This window comes from Salmo salar, chromosome ssa12 (genome assembly GCF_905237065.1).
Source record: "Salmo salar chromosome ssa12, Ssal_v3.1, whole genome shotgun sequence".
Classification (NCBI taxonomy): domain Eukaryota; kingdom Metazoa; phylum Chordata; class Actinopteri; order Salmoniformes; family Salmonidae; genus Salmo; species Salmo salar.
Window position 1 is genome coordinate 21,360,963 of NC_059453.1, and position 23,380 is coordinate 21,384,342.

The 23,380-nt window shown below is 43.5% G+C and overlaps 1 protein-coding gene across 1 annotated transcript in view; it reads right to left on the bottom strand.

The window, feature by feature from the left end:
• Window positions 1–10,420, bottom strand: part of LOC106564454 (vasorin) — a 36,504-nt gene extending 26,084 nt beyond the window's left edge. Inside the window, exon 1 of the mRNA XM_014130558.2 lies at window positions 10,182–10,420. The gene's annotated coding sequence lies outside the window, so the exon portion shown is untranslated. The remainder of the gene's footprint in view (window positions 1–10,181) is intronic.
• Between the last annotated feature and the right edge of the window lie 12,960 nt (window positions 10,421–23,380).

A 23,380-nucleotide genomic window follows, 5' to 3' on the forward strand; every position in this document is an offset into this window, starting at 1 on the left:
CCCCTTTAAGTATTCTGAACCTTCAATACTTTATTTTTATTTTTTTTACTTCTTGTTGAGACAATGGTCTCATACAAGTCCGTTAACGTTCAAATCAAATCAAATGATATTAGTCACATGCGCCGAATACAACTGTCACGCCCTGACCATTGAGAGCCCTCGGGGTTCTCTATGGTGTTTTAGGTCAGGGCGTGACTAGAGGGTGTTCTAGTCTTTTATTTCTATGTTGGTGTGAGTATGGTTCCCAACTGGAGGCAGCTGATGATCGTTGCCTCTAATTGGGGATCATACTTAGTGTGGTCCTTTTCCAACCTGCGTTGTGGGATATTGTTTGTGTTTTGTTTCATGCTATGTGCGCTACGAACGGCACGTTCGTTTATTTATTTGTTCGAAGTTTCACTGAAATAAATAATGTGGAACTCTACTCACACTGCACCTTGGTCTGCTCATTATAACGATCGTGACAGAATATCCCACCACTATAGGACCAAGCAGCGTGCTCTGGAGGAAAAGGAGAGCTGGAGCATAGGAGGACAGCGACGACGGCGGGGTCCGCGGCCACAGAAACCCCAAGATTTTTTTGGGGGGGAGGGGGGCACAAGGGGCGGACGGCTGAGCCGAGGAGAGAGCCAGAGACCGTCTGGGAGTCGATGGAGCTGTTGGAGGAGGGAGATCGGAGAGAGATGTTGGTTAGGTGTATTCTGCACCACACTCGCCCTGAAGAGCCCGGCTCCACGCACCAGGCCTCCAGTGCGCCTTCCCAGCCCGTTACGTCCTGTGCTGGCTCCCCGCACTAGTTCACCAGTGCGTGTGTACAGTCCGGAGTCTCCAGCGACGGTCTACAGCCTGGAACCTCCAGCAACGGTTTACAGTCCAGAGCCTCCAGTGACGGTCCACGGCCCGGAGCTTCCAGTGACGGTCCACGGCCCGGAGCTTCCAGTGACGGTCCAAGGCCCGGAGCTTCCTGCGCCGGTGCCATGGCCGGAGCCTTCCACTGTGCCGATGCCCAATCCAGCCATGGTGTCCAGTCCCGCTCCAGGGCAGGAGCTTTCCTCTGCGCCGATGCCCAATCCAGGCACGGCGTCCAGTCCCGTTCCATGGCCGGAGCCTTCCTCTGCGCCGGTGTCCAGTCCAAGCACGGCATTCAGCCCGGCTTCATGGCCGGATCCGCGGTCTGAGCGGGTGCTACGTCCCGCACCGGAGCCGCCACCGAGGCAACTGCCCACCCTAACCCTCCCCATCTAGGTTCAGGTTTTGCGGTCGGAATCCGCACCTTTGGGGGGGGGTACTGTCACGCCCTGACCATAGAGAGCCCTCGGGGTTCTCTATGGTGTTTTAGGTCAGGGCGTGACTAGGGGGTGTTCTAGTCTTTAATTTCTATGTTGGTGTGAGTATGGTTCCCAATTGGAGGCAGCTGATCATCGTTGCCTCTAATGGTGGATCATACTTAGTGTGGTCCTTTTCCCACCTGCGTTGTGGGATATTGTTTGTGTTTTGTTTAGTGCTATGTGCGCTACGAACGGCACGTTTGTTTATTTATTTGTTGTTCGAAGTTTCACTGAAATAAATAATGTGGAACTCTACTCACGCTGCGCCTTGGACCGATTATTTATATAACGAACGTGACAACAACAGGTGTAGACCTTACAGTGAAATGCTTACTTACGAGCCCCTAACCAACAATACAGTTTCAAAAAAATATGGATAAGAATAAGAGATAAAAGTAACAAGTAATTAAAGAGCAGCAGTAAAATAACAATGGCGAGACTATATACAGGGGGGTACCGATACAGAGTCAATGTGCAGAGGAACCGGTTAGTTGAGGTAATATGTACATGTAGCTAGAGTTATTAAAGTGAATATGGATAGATGATAACAGAGAGTAGCAGCAGTGTAAAGAGGGGGTAAAGAAGGGAGAAGAACTTGACTCATTTACGTGAGTAAACAAACAAACAAATTAGACTGATTGAAATGGCAAATGTTCCAAGTTGTATGGTGATCATACAGATATGACTGGTATGGTGTCTACTATACCTGAAGGAACAAATTATAACTGAAGTACACACACACACACACACACACACACACACACACACACACACACACACACACACACACACACACCCCTCGACCCTAGTCCTTCTTCCCTGCCAGTTTCCTGCCTGCCAAAACTCCTACACCCCCAATCCTGCCCCTCCGCCCAACACACACACACGCTCCTGGACCCTGCTCCTTCCACCTCGTCAGTTCCCTGTCCTGACCTGTGTTCTGACTGGCCCCTCCAGCTGCACCCCCCTCTGACTTCTGACCCCCTAATCCGCCTGCCACCCGTAGGGGGGAGCAGGAGTGGACAGAGGTATGAGAGGTTTGGAGAGGGGGGAAGCAGACCGGAGTACAGGAACAAGCAGCTAACAGCTCTTCATTTATAGTAGAAAGGAGGGGTAACTGAATGTGCCTGCCTATTCAATGGAAGTCTGACAGCTGGACATCGTTATAGAAAGTAACAGAACATTTAATTGCAAAGCACGTGTGCATGTTCACGTTTGTGTGTTTTTGCGCATGTGTGTCCTTGTGTGTGTGTGTGTGCGTGTGTGTGTGTGTGTGTGTGTGTGTGTGTGTGTGTGTGTGTGTGTGTGTGTGTGTGTGTGTGTGTGTGTGTGTGTGTGTGTGTGTGTGTAGTGGTGTGTGTGCGTGTCATGCCTCTAGCTGTGTGTGGGTGTGTCCAGTCTTGATGTCCACTTGCAATAACATCCCAATGGTCTATTTTCCTGCTGTTTGTCTAAACACGGGGCTGTATGAAGCTCTGCGTCTCAGAGCAGGCTGTTGCCAAGGGAAACACAGAACGCACTTACCACGAAAGTCACACATACATACAGTGGGGAGAACAAGTATTTGATACACTGCCGATTTTGCAGATTGTCCTACTTACAAAGCATGTAGAGGTCTGTAATTTTTATCATAGGTACACTTCAACTGTGAGAGACGGAATCTAAAACAAAAATCCAGAAAATCACATTGTATGATTTTTAAGTAATTCATTTGCATTTTATTGCATAACATAAGTATTTGATACATCAGAAAAGCAGAACTTAATATTTGGTACAGAAACCTTTGTTTGCAATTACAGAGATCATACGTTTCCTGTAGTTCTTGACCAGGTTTGCACACACTGCAGCAGGGATTTTGGCCCACTCCTCCATACAGACCTTCTCCAGATCCTTCAGGTTTCGGGGCTGTCGCTGGGCAATACGGACTTTCAGCTCCCTCCAAAGATTTTCTATTGGGTTCAGGTCTGGAGACTGGCTAGGCCACTCCAGGACCTTAAGATGCTTCTTACGGAGCCACTCCTTAGTTGCCCTGGCTGTGTGTTTCGGGTCGTTGTCATGCTGAAAGACCCAGCCACAACCCATCTTCAATGCTCTTACTGAGGGAAGGAGGTTGTTGGCCAAGATTCCGCGATACATGGCCCCATCCATCCTCCCCTCAATACGGTGCAGTCGTCCTGTCCCCTTTGCAGAAAAGCATCCCCAATGAATGATGTTTCCACCTCCATGCTTCACTGTTGGGATGGTGTTCTTGGGGTTGTACTCATCCTTCTTCTTCCTCCAAACACGGCGAGTGGAGTTTAGACCAAAAAGCTCTTTTTTATCTCATCAGACCACATGACCTTCTCCCATTCCTCCTCTGGATCATCCAGATGGTCATTGGCAAACTTCAGACGGGCCTGGACATGCGCTGGCTTGAGCAGGGGGACCTTGCGTGCGCTGCAGGATTTTAATCCATGATGGCGTAGTGTGTTACTGTCACGTCCTGACCAGTAGAGGGTGTAGTTGGGTCAGAACGTGGCAGAAGGGAGTGTGTGTTTTTTATTGTTTCATTGATTTTGGCCGTGTGACTTCCAATCAAGCACAGCTGTAGAGGGTTGTGGTTGATTGGGAGTCACACATAAGTTGCCTACGTTTCCTTTGTGTTTCGTGGGTAATTGTGCTTGTCAATGTGGTTGCACCTGACAGGACTGTGTTGGCTGTCAGTTTTTGTTGTTTTTGTAAATGCATAGTGTTCGTGACATTAAATATGACGAACCCTAACTCCGCCGCAATTTTGGTCCACTTCTTCCATAGACAGCCGTTACAGAATTACCCACCAAACCAGGACCAAGCGGCGGAAGAGGAAGGAGCAGCAGGAGTACAGCATGATGGACCAATGGACTTGGGAACAGATCCTGGACGGAGAGGGACCATGGACTCAGGCTGGGGAATATCGCCTCCCGCAGTGGGAGATTGAAGCGGCGAGAGCGGAGAGGCGCTATTACGAGGAGAGAGAGCGCAACGAGCGCGAGAGGCAGCCCCAATAATTTTTTTGGGGGGGCACACGGGACAGTCGGTGGAGCTGAGGTCGGAACCAGAGCCAGTCGGGATGACATTGGAGGTGAGCGAGGGATATGAGACAGAGACTGTGACGGGATTAATGGGGAAATTAGGAGAGAGAGAGATGAGAGAGCTGCTAGTATGGTGCATTAAGTACGGCATTCGCCCTAATGAGCGTGTCGTGGGAATGATGTCACCTGAGGCAGCTCTCCATACTCGTCCTGAGGTGCGTGCTGGTTGTCTGGTAAAGACTGTGCCTGCGCCCAGAGCCAGGTCTCCGTTATGTCTCCCCAGCCTGGTGAATCCTGAGCCGGAACTGCCAGAGTGGCCAGACTGCCCGGAACTGCCAGAGTGGCCAGACTGCCCGGAGCTGCCAGAGTGGCCAGACTGCCCGGAGCTGCCAGAGTGGCCAGACTGCCCAGAGCTGCCAGAGTGGCCAGACTGCCCGGAGCTGCCAGAGTGGCCAGACTGCCCGGAGCTGCCAGAGTGGCCGGACTGCCCGGAGCTGCCAGAGTGGCCAGACTGCCCGGAGCTGCCAGAGTGGCCAGACTGCCCGGAGCTGCCAGACTGCCCGGAGCTGCCAGAGTGGCCAGACTGCCCGGAGCTGCCAGAGTGGCCAGACTGCCCAGAGCTGCCAGAGTGGCCAGACTGCCCAGAGCTGCCAGAGTGGCCAGACTGCCCGGAGCTGCCAGAGGTGCCCGCCTGCCAGGATCTGCCAGGGTGCCCTGCCTGCCCTCCGGCCCAGCCCGAGGGGCCCTCTTGCCCTCCGGCCCAGCCCGAGGGGCCCTCCTGCCCTCATGCCCAGCCCGAGGGGCCCTCCTGCTCTCCGGCCCAGCCCGAGGGGCCCTCCTGCTCTCCGGTCCAGCCTGAGGGGCCCTCCTGCCCTCCGGCCCAGCCCGAGGGGCCCTCCTGCTCTCCGGTCCAGCCCGAGGGGCCCTCCTGCCCTCCGGCCCAGCCCGAGGGGCCCTCTTGCCCTCCGGCCCAGCCCGAGGGGCCCTCCTGCCCTCCGGTCCAGCCCGAGGGGCCCTCCTGCCCTCCGGTCCAGCCCGAGGGGCCCTCCTGCCCTCCGGCCCAGCCCGAGGGGCCCTCCTGTCCTCCGGCCCAGCCCGAGTGGCCCTCCAGTCCTCCGGCCCAGCCCGAGTGGTCTGTCTGCCAGGGTCAGCCCGAGTGGCCCGTCTGCCCGGCGCAGCTATCGGCGCCACCAAAGTGGGCGACGCCGAAGGTGGAGCGAGGTCCACGTCCTGCACCTGAGCCACCTCCAGGATAGGTGGGTTGGGGAGGGAGGGTGTAGCACAGTGCCGTCGGTGACGGCAGCCACCCTCCCTTCCCTCCCTTATTGTTTAGGGGTTATTTTTTGTTGGGGTATTGGGGATTTTCTTGTGTGTTTTTTTTTTAGGTGCATCCCGGGGTCTGCACCTTGAGGGGGGGGTACTGTCACGTCATGACCAGTAGAGGGTGTAGTTGGGTCAGGACGTGGCAGAAGGGAGTGTGTGTTTTTTATTGTTTCATTGATTTTGGCCGTGTGACTTCCAATCAAGCACAGCTGTAGAGGGTTGTGGTTGATTGGGAGTCACACATAAGTTGCCTACGTTTCCTTTGTGTTTCGTGGGTAATTGTGCTTGTCAATGTGGTTGCACCTGACAGGACTGTGTTGGCTGTCAGTTTTTGTTGTTTTTGTAAATGCATAGTGTTCGTGACATTAAATATGATGAACCCTAACTCCGCCGCATTTTGGTCCACTTCTTCCATAGACAGCCGTTACAGTTACTAATGGTTTTCTTTGAGACTGTGGTCCCAGCTCTCTTCAGGTCATTGACCAGGTCCTGCCGTGTAGTTCTGGGCTGATCCCTCACCTTCCTCATGATCATTGATGCCCCACGAGGTGAGATCTTGCATGGAGCCCCAGACCGAGGGTGATTGACCGTCATCTTGAACTTCTTCCATTTTCTAATTATTGCGCCAACAGCTGTTGCCTTCTCACCAAGCTGCTTGCCTATTGTCCTGTAGCCCATCCCAGCCTTGTGCAGGTCTACAATTTTATCCCTGATGTCCTTACACAGCTCTCTGGTCTTGGCCATTGTGGAGAGGTTGGAGTCTGTTTGATTGAGTGTGTGGACAGGTGTCTTTTATACAGGTAAAGAGTTGAAAAAGGTGCAGTTCATACAGGTAATGAGTGGAGAACAGGAGGGCTTCTTAAAGAAAAACTAACAGGTCTGTGAGAGCCGGAATTCTTACTGGTTGGTAGGTGATCAAATACTTATGTCATGCAATAAAATGCAAATGAATTACTTAAAAATCATACAATGTGATTTTCTGGATTTTTGTTTTAGATTCCGTCTCTCACAGTTGAAGTGTACCTATGATATAAATTACAGACCTCTACATGCTTTGTAAGTAGGAAAACCTGCAAAATCAGCAGTGTATCAAATACTTGTTCTCCCCACTGTACCTCAACACACTCTGTCATAACTGACACAAATATGCACACTGATCCATCAACTTCCCAGTAAGCGAAGGAGTGGATCTACCTTCTGTTCCCCAAGCGGCCTCTCTCATCACCTGTTGTGGCTGTAGTTGTGGAGCTGATCTGAGCTAGAGAGACAAGGCCTTTGAAGTGCTCTGAGAAGACCCTGTAGCCTCAGGCTACTGTCGGTCTGAGTGTGTATACAGGGGACGTGTGTGTGTGTGTGTGTGTGTGTGTGTGTGTGTGTGTGTGTGTGTGTGTGTGTGTGTGTGTGTGTGTGTGTGTGTGTGTGTGTGTGTGTAGGATTGAGGGGCTATTGTATGGGATGAAAAGGCATGTGTGTGCACAACCCAGACTGCGCCCTTGGGGAGAGGGGCGAGTGGATTAGGGCTGGCTAGGGATGGGGGTCAAAACTGAGAGAGGGGTGGAGGGAGTCAAAATAACTCTTAGCCTCAGGTATAGTATAAGACTAGTCTGTAGACTGATCGGGTATCTGAATATGCAAATGTCTCTCCCTCCCTCTCTACCTCAAGTGACGAACGCTAAAGGTTCCTCTCTCAGAGTAGTATACTGAGGAATGTAATGATATGTGTCACGCTCAATACCTTCCCACTAGACCACTGGATTTACCTAACACGCTCCGAGGATGAGGGGGGAGGGTTTTACGGAGGTGCACCACAGGGGAGCAAAGGGGAGCGACCCGTAAACCTCTCCCTAGGGGGTCTGGGTTCTGAGAATCATAGGTTCCCCTCCGATGAACATGTCAAGTCGTGCCGTGTTAGACTAACGGAAAAATTCACAGAGTGTCAGGAAAGCTGTCACATTAAGATAATTCATTGTGGAAAGGTAAATACACTATTAAAGAGCAGCGGAACATGTAGACTATAGGCTAAATTCCACAGGTCAAAGAAAAGGTCAATTCCAACCACCTCGCAGTTCAACCAAGGAGCATCAAATCAAGAACAAACTGTCTACAAAACACATTCAGACACTCATTGAGGACAATGGACATATTCAATATAATAATGTTACTTCCTGTTTGGCTCTTTTGGGCATTGAAGGAGAACAATAGACATACGATGCAAGTCATCTATTACTGTATTAAAACCTGTCTTTCTCGGCATCAGGATGATTTATGTTGGCTTCGGGGAGACACTCGCTGTTTTATCACACATGGTGACAACTTCCCTAAACACTCTAAACGCTCCCACATGAACCAGAGCCCCCATCCCTCTGTCTGTGTCTGCACAGCTGCAGGACAGGAGACTGGACTGAGAACTTGAGAAAGAGCAGAGAGGTAGGGAGAGAGAGAGAGCGAGGGAGAGAACAGTGTGGCAGCGAGAGAAAGAGCTGAGCAAGCTCAGATAGAGGGAGAAAGAAAAGAAAGACAGGGAGAGCAAGATCGGTGAAACGGAAAGAAAGAGACCAAAGGAGAGACAGAGAGAAAGACCAGAGCTCATGGAGGTTTTAATTCCTTAATGGTCCCTAACAAGGGGAACCCAGAGTAAAAGCTGACCTGGAGGACCTAGAGGGAGCACCACCAAAGCACCACAGGGCACAGTTAAGCCTGTCTAAGAGGAGAGGATTTATACTACTGCTGCTGTTGTTGATAACACTATAACCATGAACAACCACTTCTCATTCTCTAATAGCTGCTTCGCCCTCTTTAGACTAACACACACCAAACAAAATCCTCTTCACCTTGTACCTCTTAGCTTCCATCATGGGGTTATTAACTCAATCAGGGGTCCCCCTATTTAGTTCTCATGGTGGCATGACCCGAACACTTATTAGCTAACCCCTGGGATTAGTCCAAGACCAAAGTGTGTGGAGGGGGGGTAAGTAGGGGGATCTCACAATGTGTGTGTGTGTGTGTGTGTGTGTGTGTGTGTGTGCGCGTGTGTGCGCGTGTGTGTGCATCTTTGACGTTCTTTAATTAAATTGCTGAGACACCAAGTCAGGAATGTTTGCTTTCTCTCTCGCTCTCTCTGCTGATCTCGTCCTCCTCCCTCGTTCTCTCTGTCCCTCCATCTCGGTTTTTACTTTTCACATCCCTTCATAGACTTCAGTTTGTTTAGGTGCCCTTCCTGGCTGCCTCGCTGACTTGTATTTATCTAGCATGCTTTATAACATCTCTTCATACAAAGTCATTGACATAGAGGCCACTGAATAACATTATGTATACTTGAGTAGTCAAGGTGATTGTTGCTCAAAATCACAAATGTGCTATTCTCACAACCACAGCAATAATAGCATTTTTAGAATTTGGATTTGATTAAGTCGTTATTTCCATGCCATTACTATTCTATTGTATCCAAAGACAAGTCAACATAATCCAATCAGGTTAAAGTTTAAATAAACAAAGAAGAGATGACAACCCTGGTCGATTAGTGAGATAACACGCTCTAATTCAATTAACTTTAAAACAAACAAACACAAACGGGATAAACCATCATCAACAACCATAACACACCACCCTGACCTGCCTGCACCACCCTGACCTGCCTGCTGTGCTCATAACTAACACCCCACTGGGCACAGACGGCAGCTCAACGTCCAGTTTTCATTTGGTTGAGTTGTCAACTATCGTGAATTCAACGTGAAATCAACTATTGATGATTTTTAAAATAATTATTATGGATGGAAACAACGTTGATTCAAGCAGTTTTTGAAAGATGGAACAGTATCTCTGTTCTGCATGACTCTCTCTGTGAGGGTCTCTGGCTGCGCAGAGATTTTAATCTAGAATGGTGAGCTAGGCACCAGACCGTAAAGATATTTTGACACCCAAATATAACCGACCATATCACATCTTGACAAAGATCTGCTTTCAAAGGTTTCTGTGGATGCGGTTTGGCTTGACAGATGGATAAGGTAGTCGAAGTGAGATAGTTCTATTCTGTGTTCGGGGAGAAATGTTCGGCCATATAAACCTTGGTTATAGGCTAGTCAGTGCACATTGCTCGTGGTGAAATCGATAAGCACGGATAATGGGATAGACATATATGACATATAGTATCCTACATCATGTGCGTTAAGAGGAAAAACTCGGAAATGTTTGAATATAAAATGTGATCACAAAACTATTCTCGTTTCTAATAAAGGCACGCAGTGACAGGCATTCAGCTCACAGACAGTAACCCAGAGAAATCCCTCATATAACTCCCCCAAGCCATATCTCGCCTGAACAGTAAACACCGTCCGAGGTGCACTTTGGAGCACACAGAACAACCTGCAGAATGATTGCGCGTCTCCAAACTGTCACAGACTAGGCTACTGGCTACTAGCCTACTTGTTTCCATCAAAAAGTCGCACCAGAAGTAGAAGAAAGTTGTTCGTGAGACACCTACCTGGCAAAATGAACTAAAGTCCCGAAATGTGATCAAAACAGTGCTATTTCTTATCCACTTTATCGACGTGTCTATGAGGCTCAAATCCCTTTAATACAGTTGTATTGTCCACAAACTTCAGAAAGGTAGCCTATTGAAATCCCTGTGCAGAACTTTTCTCTCTGTGTGTCAAAGTTGCGGTCCAGAAGTCTCCGAGATATGCGCCCTATGTCAAGCGCGTCCAGAGTTTTAACAACTGCAGGACGAGAGGCTCTAGAATTTACACAAAAAAAAGTTTGAAGTGGGAGGTGCGTTCTGGTATGAGCGCGAACTGCACTCTGTGCGTCCATGTTCCAGAATCTGGAGCGCAGAGATGGTAACTAAAGCCTACACCTGTAAAAATATGAAGTGGCCAACCATATATGTAACAACATGGTGAAAAGGCTATGCGTCCGACAACATTACGTAATTTTTTTATTGATTCTCGATTAAGGACATATTATTGAACATAACAAGAATAAGCAGATCTTTTAAATACTCCACTGAAGCTAAATATGATTATTGCATAGAACAAGGCACTCATACAATGTTGTTTGCCTATTTGAAGTCAAATTCACAATATAAAATATGCATAAGTTCTGCACAAGTTCAGTGGGTGTTAATGACCACGTTTTCCTAATCATTTTCACAGACTAGGTCACTGAGGCTCGTCACTTCACGCATAACACATGTGCTTAGGTTCCATTGTAGTCTCCTAGCAGGTATATCTATATACGTGGTCTTCGACATGGAATACTTCTGCCCGTCACAGAAGCTGTCAATGAGCTGTCGGCTGAGGCACTAAATTAAACTGAGGTGGGGTGGTGGGGCATGGTCGGTGCACAAACAGAGGGAAAGGAGCAAGAGAGAGAGAGTGGAGAGGGGGGAGAGAGAGGGTGTATGTGTGTGTGTGTGCGCAGTGGCATGAATTCATGAGAGAGAGAGAAAATCGACAGTACACCGTGGCTAACTATTTGACCATGGTTATTGATCAAAACCTTAGAAAAACCTTGACAAAGTACAGGCTCAGTGAACACAGCCTTGCCATTGAGAAGAGTAGACACAGGAAAACCTGGCTCCCTGTAGAGGAAAGGCTGTGCAACCACTGCAAAACAGCAGAACCTGAGACGGAGCTGCATTTCCTGACAAAATGTCAAAAATATAAAACAATTAGAGACTGTCATTTCCCCAAATTTGAAACCCTTATTAAAGGTTTCAAAGACCTCTCTGACGAGAGTAGGCTACCTGTCCTGTTGGGGGAGGATGCAGAGAGCTGTGGATTGGCAGCGCACTACATTGCTGGCTGCCATAAGATGAGGGACAGTGTCTGACAGACCAATCAACCTGCACATGTCCTCTATGCTTATTGTTATTGTTGAATGTATGGTTATTTTTACCTTTGGTTATTGTTGTTACTGTTGTCCTGTTGACAATATTGATTCTCATTTTTTTCATATTGTAAATATCCAAAATAAGCTTGGGCAATATGTACATTGTTACGTCATGCCAATAAAGCAAATTGAATTGAATTGAGAGAGAGAGTTGGTGAACTAAGAGGAACTGACATCATGACATACTGATATGTCTTAGAGGCTAGAACATGTTCTTCATGACATATTTCTCTCTCACTCTCACTCACACACACACATCTGTTGGACATTATATGTGATGGGGTAGTGGTTCAGAAAAACTGTTACACGCGTGACCAGAGTTCTCCAGTCCAGATCAAGATGAAATCCTGTTGCTCTCCATTACCTCCAATACACAACAAACTCACTAAGGGGTTAACTACTTAGCTACATGTTTATTAACAGTTGAATAACTTATACCAACCAAAACCCTTTAATATACACTGAACAGAAATATAAATGCAACATGTAAAGTGTTGGTCCCATGTTTACATGAGCTGAAATTAAAGATCCCAGAAACGTTCCACACATTTCTCAAAAATGTTGAGCACAAATTTGTTTAGATCCCAGTTAGTGAGCATTCCTCATTTGACATGATAATCCATCCACCTGATAAGTATGGCATATCAAGAAGCTGATTAAACAGCATGATCATTACACATGTGGACCCTCTGCTGGGGACAATAAAAGGCCACTCTAAAATGTGCAGTTTTATCATACAACACAATGCTACGGATGTCTCAAGTTTTGAGGGAGCGTGCAGTTGGCATGCTGACTGCAGGAATGTCCACCAGAGCTGTTCATTTGAATGTTCATTTCTCTACCATAAGCCACCTTCAACGTCATTTTAGTGAATTTGGCAGTATGTCCATTGGCCTCACAACCGCAGATCACGTGTATGGTGTCGTGTGGGCAAGCGGTTTGCTGTTGCCAACGTTATGAACAGAGTGCCCCATGGTGGAGGTGGGGTTATGGTGTGGTCAGGCATAAGCAACAGACAACGAACACAATTTCATTTTATTAATGGGAATTTTAATGCACAGAGAAACCGTGATGAGATCCTGAGGCCCATTGTTGTGCCATTCATCCGCTGCCATCACCTCATGTTTCAGCATGATAATGCACAGCCCCATGTCACAAGGAACTATACACAATTCCTGGAAGTTGAACATTTCCCAGTTCTTCCATGGCCTGCATACTCACCAGATATGTTACCCATTGAGCACGTTTGGGATGCTCTGGATCGATGTGTACGACAGCCTGTTCCAGTTCCCGCCAATATCCAGAAACTTTGCACAGCCATTGAAGATGACTGGCACAACATTCCACAAGGCACAAAGAACAGCCTGATCAACTCTATGCAAAGGAGATGGGTCCTGGCATCTGGGCCTTCTTTGGAACACCATTCTTTTTATCTTACTGAGATTCACTGTCAGGGCCCAAGTCTGACAGAATCTGTGCAGAAGATCTAGGTCCCTTTGTAGGCCCTCCTTGGTTGGGGACACAAGCACCAGATCATCAGCAAACAGTAGAGATTTGATTTCAGAGTCTAGTAGGGTGAGGCTGTGAGTTGCAGACTATTCTAGTGTCCTTACCAATTCATTGATATAAATGTTGAAGAGGGGGGAGCTCAAGCTGCATCCCTGTCTCATCCCCTGGCCCTGAAAGAAGAAATCTGTGTGTTTATTGCCAATTTTGACTGCACTCTTATTGTTTGTGTACATTGATTTTATAATATCGTAGGTTTTCCCCCAGCACCACTTTCCATTAGTTTATACAGCAGGGGCCCATGGCAAATTGACTCAAAAACTTTTTTTGAAATCAACAAAGCATGAGAAGACTTTGCTTTTGGTGTGTTTGTCAATTAGGGTGTATGTGGTCTGTTGTACAGTATTTTAGTACTTGGTTCCAAATATTGGGCAAGATGCCAGAGCTGAGGATTATATTGAAGAGTTTGAGTATAGCCAACTTGAATTTGTGGTCTGTATATTTTATCATTTGATTTAGGATACCATCAGGCCTTTTTGGGTTGGTGGGTTGGCATTTTGTCCTGCAGTTCATTCAATGTAATTAGAGAATCCAAAGGATTCTGGGAGTCTTAAATAGTTGATCCTATGTTCAGATGATTATGTATATGTTTTAGCTGTTTGTTCTTTGTTATATGGCCAAAGAGGTTGGAGAAGTGGTTAATCCAAACATCTCCATTTTGGATAGATAGCTCTTCATGTTGTTGTTTGTTCAGTGTTTTCCAATTTCTCCGGTAGTGACTTGATTAGATGGATTCTTCAATCACATTGAGCTGATTTCTGACTTGCTGTTCCTTCCTTTCAGTATATTTCTGTATTGTTTTAGTGTTTCCACACAGTAAAGGCGTATCTTATGGTTTTATGGGTCTCTGTGTTTTTTATTGGATAAGTTTGTCAGATTCTTTCTTAGGTTTTTGCACTCTTCATCAAACCATTTCTCATTGCTGCTCATTTTGTTAGGTTTTCTGCTTGACTTTATTTTATTTGATATGTTAGCAGATATGTCAGATATACAATTCAGGCTTTCTACTGCTAAGTTTACACCTTCACTATTGCAGATAGTGTATTTGGCCAATTGTTCTTTGGAAGGTTTCTACACACTATCTTCCTTCCATCTATAGCATTTCTGAATAGCATGCAGTTTGTTGGGCTTTGATGCCTCATGGTTGAGTATTTCCCTGTTCTAGTATGCTGTGATTTTCATGTGGTCTGATAGGGGTGTCAGTGGGCTGACTGTGAATGCTCTGAGAGACTCTGGGTTGAGGTCAGTGATAAAGTAGTCTACAGTACTGCTGCCAAGGGGTGAGCTGTAGGTGTACCTACTGTAGGAGTCCCCTCAAAGCCTACCATTGACTATGTACAGACCCAGCTGTCATAGTTGTCTAATTCTCTCTCTCTCTCCCCAGTATTACCCTAGAATGGGCTTACTCAATCAAACACACACAACAACCCCATTTGAGGTGCTGATCTGTTGCTAGAGTAATGTTTCAGTCAGCTGAACAATATACCCAGGCACTTTTCAATCTAGTTTGCACAAGCCCCATGTACTTCAACACAGCTACGACTCCCTGTTTGGTAACCTACTGTATGACTATAGTTCTTACACCCCAGTGTTTCTTGACAGTATGATTTTCATCACTCTTTTTCAGGACGCAGTTAGAATTTTCACTCTCTGGAAGGACGGACAGAAATACATTCACCTACTATATTCCAGTCGCGGTGGTATTTGGTATTTTGTTAGGATCCCCATGAGCTGTTGCGAAAGCAGCAGCTACTCTTCCTGGGGTCCACACAGAACATGAAACATGACATAATACAGAACATTAATAGACAAGAACAGCTCAAGGAATAGTGCCACAAGTAGCCTACATATCAATACATACACACAAACTATCTAGGTCAAATGGTGGCCGTGGTCTTGCTAATGTCAGCGTGTAATTGTGTGCGTGTGTGTGTGTGTGCGTGTCGGTGGTGTGTGTGACATTTAGTCCCGTTGAGTGACCTGAGATGAACCCGTGAGAAGATATACATAGAAATAGGCCCCTCAGACCCCAGATAGAATGTATGTAACAGAGATCATAATAATATCAGATAACATCGTCACATTAGAAATAATGATACTATGAGATTATATAGTCAAATTAGAGATAATAATACTATAAAGATAATATAGTCATGATAGAGATCATAATAATATAAGACAATATGGTCATATTTCAGATAATAATACTATAAATAATATAGTCACATTAGAATTAATCATACTATAAGATAATATAGTCATATTACAGATAATAATAGAATGTAATGTAGATAGACATCATAATGTATTGTAGACAGATCGACATCATAATGTAATGTAGAGTAGACATAATATAATTGTAATGAATACTCAGGGAGAAAAAGGTGTAGATTCACACGCAGAGCGCGGCAGGTGTTTATTTCACATGCGCAGAAGGCAGGAATCGTGGTCACAGAAAGACAATGGTCATACACAGGTAGGCAAACAGGCAAGTGACTCAAAACTAGGACTGAAGGCTATAACTGGTTCTCACAGACGAGCTAGGAAAAGGCTTAGTAGAGTCAAAACGAACAATACCTCACAAAGGCACTAACAGAACGAACTGAACTAAATAAGGAGCTGATGAGACCAGGTGAGTTACTAACACAGGTGAAATCAATGAACAAAAATGAAAGACCGGGCTACGTTCAAGAACACAACGAAACAGGGCTACGTTCAAGAACACAACGAAACAGGGCTACGTTCAAGAACACAACGAAACAGGGCTACGTTCAAGAACACAACGAAACAGGGCTACGTTCAAGAACACAACGAAACAGGGCTACGTTCAAGAACACAACGAAACAGGGCTACGTTCAAGAACACAACGAAACAGGGCTACGTTCAAGAACACAACGAAACAGGGCTACGTTCAAGAACACAACGAAACAGGGCTACGTTCAAGAACACAACGAAACAGGGCTACGTTCAAGAACACAACGAAACAGGGCTACGTTCAAGAACACAACGAAACAGAACACACAGTTGACTAAGAAAATAAATACAGAACCTTACACTAATGTAGACAGATTGTCTACATTACATTATGACGTCTATCTGTCTACATTACATTATGATGTCTCTCTGTCTACATTACATTATGATGTCTATCTGTCTACATCATCATGTCTATCTGTCTACATTATGACGTCTATCTGTCTACATTACATTATGATGTCTCTCTGTCTACATTACATTATGATGTCTATCTGTCTACATCATCATGTCTATCTGTCTACATTACATTATGATGTCTCTCTGTCTACATTACATTATGATGTCTATCTGTCTACATCATCATGTCTATCTGTCTACATTACATTATGATGTCTCTCTGTCTACATCATCATGTCTATCTGTCTACATTACATTATGATGTCTATCTGTCTACATCATCATGTCTATCTGTCTACATCATCATGTCTATCTGTCTACATTACATTATGATGTCTATCTGTATACATCATCATGTCTCTCTGTCCACATTATGACATCTATGTGATGTCTATCTGTCTACATAATCATGTCTATCTGTCTACATTCTGACGTCTGTCTACATTATATTATTATGTCTATCTGTCTACATTACATTATGACGTCTATCTGTCTACATTATATTATGACGTCTATCTGTCTACATTACATTATGATGTCTATCTGTCTACATTATGACGTCTCTCTGTCTACATTATATTATGACGTCTATCTGTCTACATTACATTATGATGTCTATCTGTCTACATTACATTATGATGTCTCTCTGTCTACATTACATTATGATGTCTATCTGTCTACATTACATTATGATGTCTATCTGTCTACATTACATTATGATGTCTATCTGTCTACATTACATTATGATGTCTATCTGTCTACATTACATTATGATGTCTGTCTACATCATCATGTCTATCTGTCTACATTACATTATGTTGTCTATCTGTCTACATTACATTATGATGTCTCTCTGTCTACATTACATTATGATGTCTATCTGTCTACATCATCATGTCTATCTGTCTACATTACATTATGATGTCTATCTGTCTACATCATCATGTCTATCTGTCTACATTACATTATGATGTCTATCTGTATACATCATCATGTCTATCTGTCCACATTATGATCTATGTGATGTCTATCTGTCTACATAATCATGTCTATCTGTCTACATTCTCATGTCTATCTGTCTACATTCTCATGTCTATCTGTCTACATTCTGACGTCTGTCTACATTATATTATTATGTCTATCTGTCTACATTACATTATGACGTCTATCTGTCTACATTATATTATGACGTCTATCTGTCTACATTACATTATGATGTCTATCTGTCTACATTATGACGTCTATCTGTCTACATTACATTATGATGTCTATCTGTCTACATTATGACGTCTATCTGTCTACATTATATTATGACGTCTATCTGTCTACATTACATTATGACGTCTATCTGTCTACATTACATTATGACGTCTATCTGTCTACATTACATTATGACGTCTATCTGTCTACATTACATTATGACGTCTATCTGTCTACATTATGATGTCTATCTGTCTACATTATGACGTCTATCTGTCTACATTACATTATGACGTCTATCTGTCTACATTATGACGTCTCTCTGTCTACATTATGACGTCCATGTCTACATTATGACGTCCATCTGTCTACATTATATTATGACGTCTATCTGTCTACATTACATTATGATGTCTATCTGTCTACCTTACATTATGATGTCTATCTGTCTACCTTACATTATGATGTCTATCTGTCTACATTATGACGTCCATCTGTCTACATTATGACGTCTGTCTACATTATATTATGATGTCTATCTGTCTACATTATGACGTCTATCTGTCTACATTATATTATGACGTCTATCTGTCTACATTACATTATGATGTCTATCTGTCTACATTATGACGTCTATCTGTCTACATTATATTATGACGTCTATCTGTCTACATTACATTATGACGTCTATCTGTCTACATTACATTATGACGTCTATCTGTCTACATTATGACGTCTATCTGTCTACATTATGACGTCTATCTGTCTACATTATGACGTCTATCTGTCTACATTATGACGTCTATCTGTCTACATTATGACGTCCATCTGTCTACATTATATTATGACGTCTATCTGTCTACATTATGACGTCTATCTGTCTACATTATGAGGTCTATCTGTCTACATTATATTATGATGTCTATCTGTCTACATTATATTATGATGTCTATCTGTCTACATTATGACGTCTATCTGTCTACATTATATTATGACGTCTATCTGTCTACCTTACATTATGATGTCTATCTGTCTACATTATGACGTCTATCTGTCTACATTATATTATGATGTCTACATTATATTATGTCTGTATGTCTACATTACATGATGATGTCTACATTGCATTATGATGTCTATCTAAATTATATTCTGATGTCTATCTGTCTACATTACATTATGATGTCTACATTACATTATGTCTATCTGTCTGCATTATGATGTCTATCTGTCTACATTATATTATGATGTCTTCATTACATTACGATATATATATATATATATGTCTACATTATATTATGATGTCTAATGTAGACATCATAATGTAATGTAGACAGACAGAGATCATAATGTAATGTAGACAGACAGACATCATAATATAATGTAGACATCATAATGTAATGTAGACAGATATCATAATGTAATGTAGACATCATAATATAATGTAGACATCATAATATAATGTAGACATCATAATGTAATGTAGACATCATAATGTAGACATCATAATGTAATGTAGACATCATAATGTAATGTAGACATCATAATATAATGTAGACATCATAATGTAATGTAGACATCATAATGTAATGTAGACATCATAATGTAGACATCATAATGTAATGTAGACATCATAATATAATGTAGACAGATATCATAATGTAATGTAGACATCATAATATAATGTAGACATCATAATGTAGACATCATAATATAATGTAGACATCATAATGTAGACCTCATAATATAATGTAGACATCATAATGTAATGTAGACATCATAATATAATGTAGACATCATAATGTAATGTAGACATCATAATGTAATGTAGACATCATAATGTAGACATCATAATATAATGTAGACATCATAATGTAATGTAGACATCATAATGTAGACATCATAATATAATGTAGACATCATAATGTAATGTAGACATCATAATGTAATGTAGACATCATATAATGTAGACAGATATCATAATGTAGACATCATAATGTAATGTAGACATCATAATATAATGTAGACAGATATCATAATGTAATGTAGACATCATAATATAATGTAGACAGATATCATAATGTAATGTAGACATCATAATGTAATGTAGACATCATAATGTAATGTAGACAGACAGACATCATAATATAATGTAGACATCATAATATAATGTAGGCAGATATCATAATGTAATGTAGACATCATAATATAATGTAGGCAGAGAGATCATAATGTAATGTAGACAGACAGATCATAATGTAATGTAGACATCATAATATAATGTAGGCAGAGAGATCATAATGTAATGTAGACAGACAGACATCATAATGTAATGTAGACATCATAATATAATGTAGACAGAGAGATCATAATGTAATGTAGACATCATAATGTAATGTAGACATCATAATATAATGTAGACATCATAATATAATGTAGACATCATAATATAATGTAGACAGACATCATAATATAATGTAGACATAATGTAATGTAGACAGACAGACATCATAATGTAATGTAGACTTCATAATGTAATGTAGACAGACAGACATCATAATGTAATGTAGACATCATAATGTAATGTAGACAGACAGACATCATAATGTAATGTAGACAGACAGACATCATAATATAATGTAGACAGATAGACGTCATAATGTAATGTAGACATCATAATGTAATGTAGACATCATAATATAATGTAGACAGATATCATAATGTAATGTAGACATCATAATGTAATGTAGACATCATAATGTAATGTAGACAGACAGACATCATAATGTAATGTAGACATCATAATATAATGTAGGCAGAGAGATCATAATGTAATGTAGACAGACAGACATCATAATGTAGACAGAGAGATCATAATGTAATGTAGACATCATAATATAATGTAGGCAGAGAGATCATAATGTAATGTAGACAGACAGACATCATAATGTAATGTAGACATCATAATATAATGTAGACAGAGAGATCATAATGTAATGTAGACATCATAATGTAATGTAGACATCATAATATAATGTAGACATCATAATATAATGTAGACATCATAATATAATGTAGACAGACATCATAATATAATGTAGACATAATGTAATGTAGACAGACAGACATCATAATGTAATGTAGACATCATAATGTAATGTAGACAGACAGACATCATAATGTAATGTAGACATCATAATGTAATGTAGACAGACAGACATCATAATGTAATGTAGACATCATAATGTAATGTAGACAGACAGACATCTGTAATTAGACATCATAATGTAATGTAGACAGACAGACATCATAATGTAATGTAGACAGACAGACATCATAATATAATGTAGACAGATAGACGTCATAATGTAATGTAGACATCATAATGTAATGTAGACAGACAGACATCATAATGTAATGTAGACATCATAATGTAATGTAGAGAGATAGAGGAGCCTGAGCAGTGTGAGAGACACAGTATAATACTGTATAATGTAACATGGTCATGTGACTATGTTTTCCTCTTAGGTTTCCTGAAACTTTTCTACAAAGCGATATACAGTCAACACACACGGTATATTCACTAAACATATGGCTTGGAGAGTTGTTGTTGAACTGACAAGGGAAAACTATATGGGTTCTGTATATGGTCCGTGTGGGAATGGAACCTGAATGTAGGATCTGTGAGAATCGGATCTGTTCTCATGCTTTGTTCGTACACTTGGCATACAGATAAAGAACCTTTTCGTAGCAGGTAGCAATGTAAATATTTGATCTAACGCAGGCCATAGCAGGACCTGTCTACTAATCAGATTTACTGACGGTGATCTCACACATACATCACTCTCTGTCCGATACCATGCCATTGACCTTTGACTCCTAATCTAACTGACTTGTGGATCCGTGGGAGCGTTGGGTTGACGTGGAAACAGACATGTGATATAAAAGCCCCTTTGTATTAGTGTGGGTGTGTCCACGGGAGTGATGACACTTAGTGGCTTTCCAGGTACACGTTTGCTGAGTACGAACGGAACTGTGTGTGTGTTCACGTGTGTGTGTGTGTATGTATGTGTGTGTGTAGGGAGAGAGAAAGAGGAACAGAGTTGACAGCAGTGCGGGAAAGCAAATAGCCAGGCTATTACCAAACAGGATGACTTGGATTAGCCCTGGCACAGTCAGGAGCGACAACATGATCTCTAGCCAATAGGATGTTGTTGATGGGAGAACTGGAGCCAAAACCAGTTGCTTTTCTCACTCTGGCCCAAATCTGATCAGTGTGGATGTAGTAAGTCTAGCTGTCCACAATGGCATCAGAGCCTGTTCATTCAATAGATAATAGCCTGGCTAGTTTATGCAGAACTCCACATCACATCTGCATCTAGAAGGTTAGGATGATGCCCTGTACTGCAGTAAACAGAGGTCTTTTTGAATGCTGTCGTTTCCTTCTAAACATGGAAAGGATGGTGTGGCCCCTGGCCCCTGGGTTTAGCATCAGAGGAAAGGTGGTTTGAAGTGAGCGACTCACACAGCCGTGGCGGAGGAAGGCTTGACCCCTCACAGACCTTCACACACACACACAGTGGAAATGACTTCTCACTGTATAATCCATGGCTTCCGCCTCTCGCCTCGCTCCTCCACATGTAGTTTACAGGAATGTAAAGCGTACTACAGCAAACGTTGGGGGTATTAACAAGAAGCTATCAGGGCGTGCTTGTGGCTTGCGTGCATGTGTGTGTGTCAACGTGCATGCGTGTGTGTCAACGTGCATGCGTGTGTGTCAACGTGCATGTGTCAACGTGCATGTGTGTGTGTCAACATGCATGCATTCACATACATGAGCATTCTTCTGCATGTGTTTTTGTGTGTTTTACAACACTTGTAGACATTGCCAGCATTTGGTTAATGATAGCTCGTAGCCTAGTACCGTCTCTGCCTGTGGACAACATGTTACTGGACTTAACTGTTCTGGCAGAGAAGAAGAGAGGAGATAATGAGATTGCACATTGGAATTCAGACCTAGAGTAATGCTCTTCAGGGGGGCTAGTAAAACACAGTGATAGAGAGAGAGGAGAGAGAGGGGGGGGACATAGAGAGGGGGAGAGAGAGAAAGAGATAGCTTCGGCAATGTTAACATATATGTTTCCCAGAGAGAAAGAGAGAGATAGACGCGGAGAGAGGGAGAGCGAGACAGGGGAGAGAGAGGCAGGGGGGAGAGAGACAGGGGGGAGAGAGACAGGGGGGGAGAGAAAGGGGGAGAGAGGGAGAAAGAGACAGGGGGAGAGACAGGGGGGAGAGAGGGAGAGAGAGAGACAGGGGGGAGAGAGGGAGAGAGACACAGGGAGAGAGAGAGAGAAGATCATTCCGCTTTATAAAGCTGTTCTTTATTTCTCTCTCCTCTGTCAATCTCTACTGGTCTAATGGCAGCCGGTGGCCTTGTTCTGGAAAGTGACGGAAACGATCCAGAAAAAAACATGTTAATTGGATGCCTGGATGGGAGCTAGGTCTAACTCTGTCTGCACACACACACACACCACCACATGTGCACACAAACACCCTCACACATACACATGTGCACACAAACACCCCCACACATACACATGTGCACACAAACACCATGTGCACACACACACCCCCACACATGTGCACACAAACACCCCCACACATACACGAGTGCACACGGACACCCCCACACATGTGCACACAAACACCCCCACACATACACGTATGCACACACACACCATAATCCAGCTGTGGCCGTCCTCCATTCCGCTCTTAGTGCCAGCTCATTTTAAAGGCATTACCTGGGACGCCCGTCCGTTTGGGTCCTGCTGAAGGAGGGCATTGTTGGTAATGAGCTCCAGCTGTTCCCAG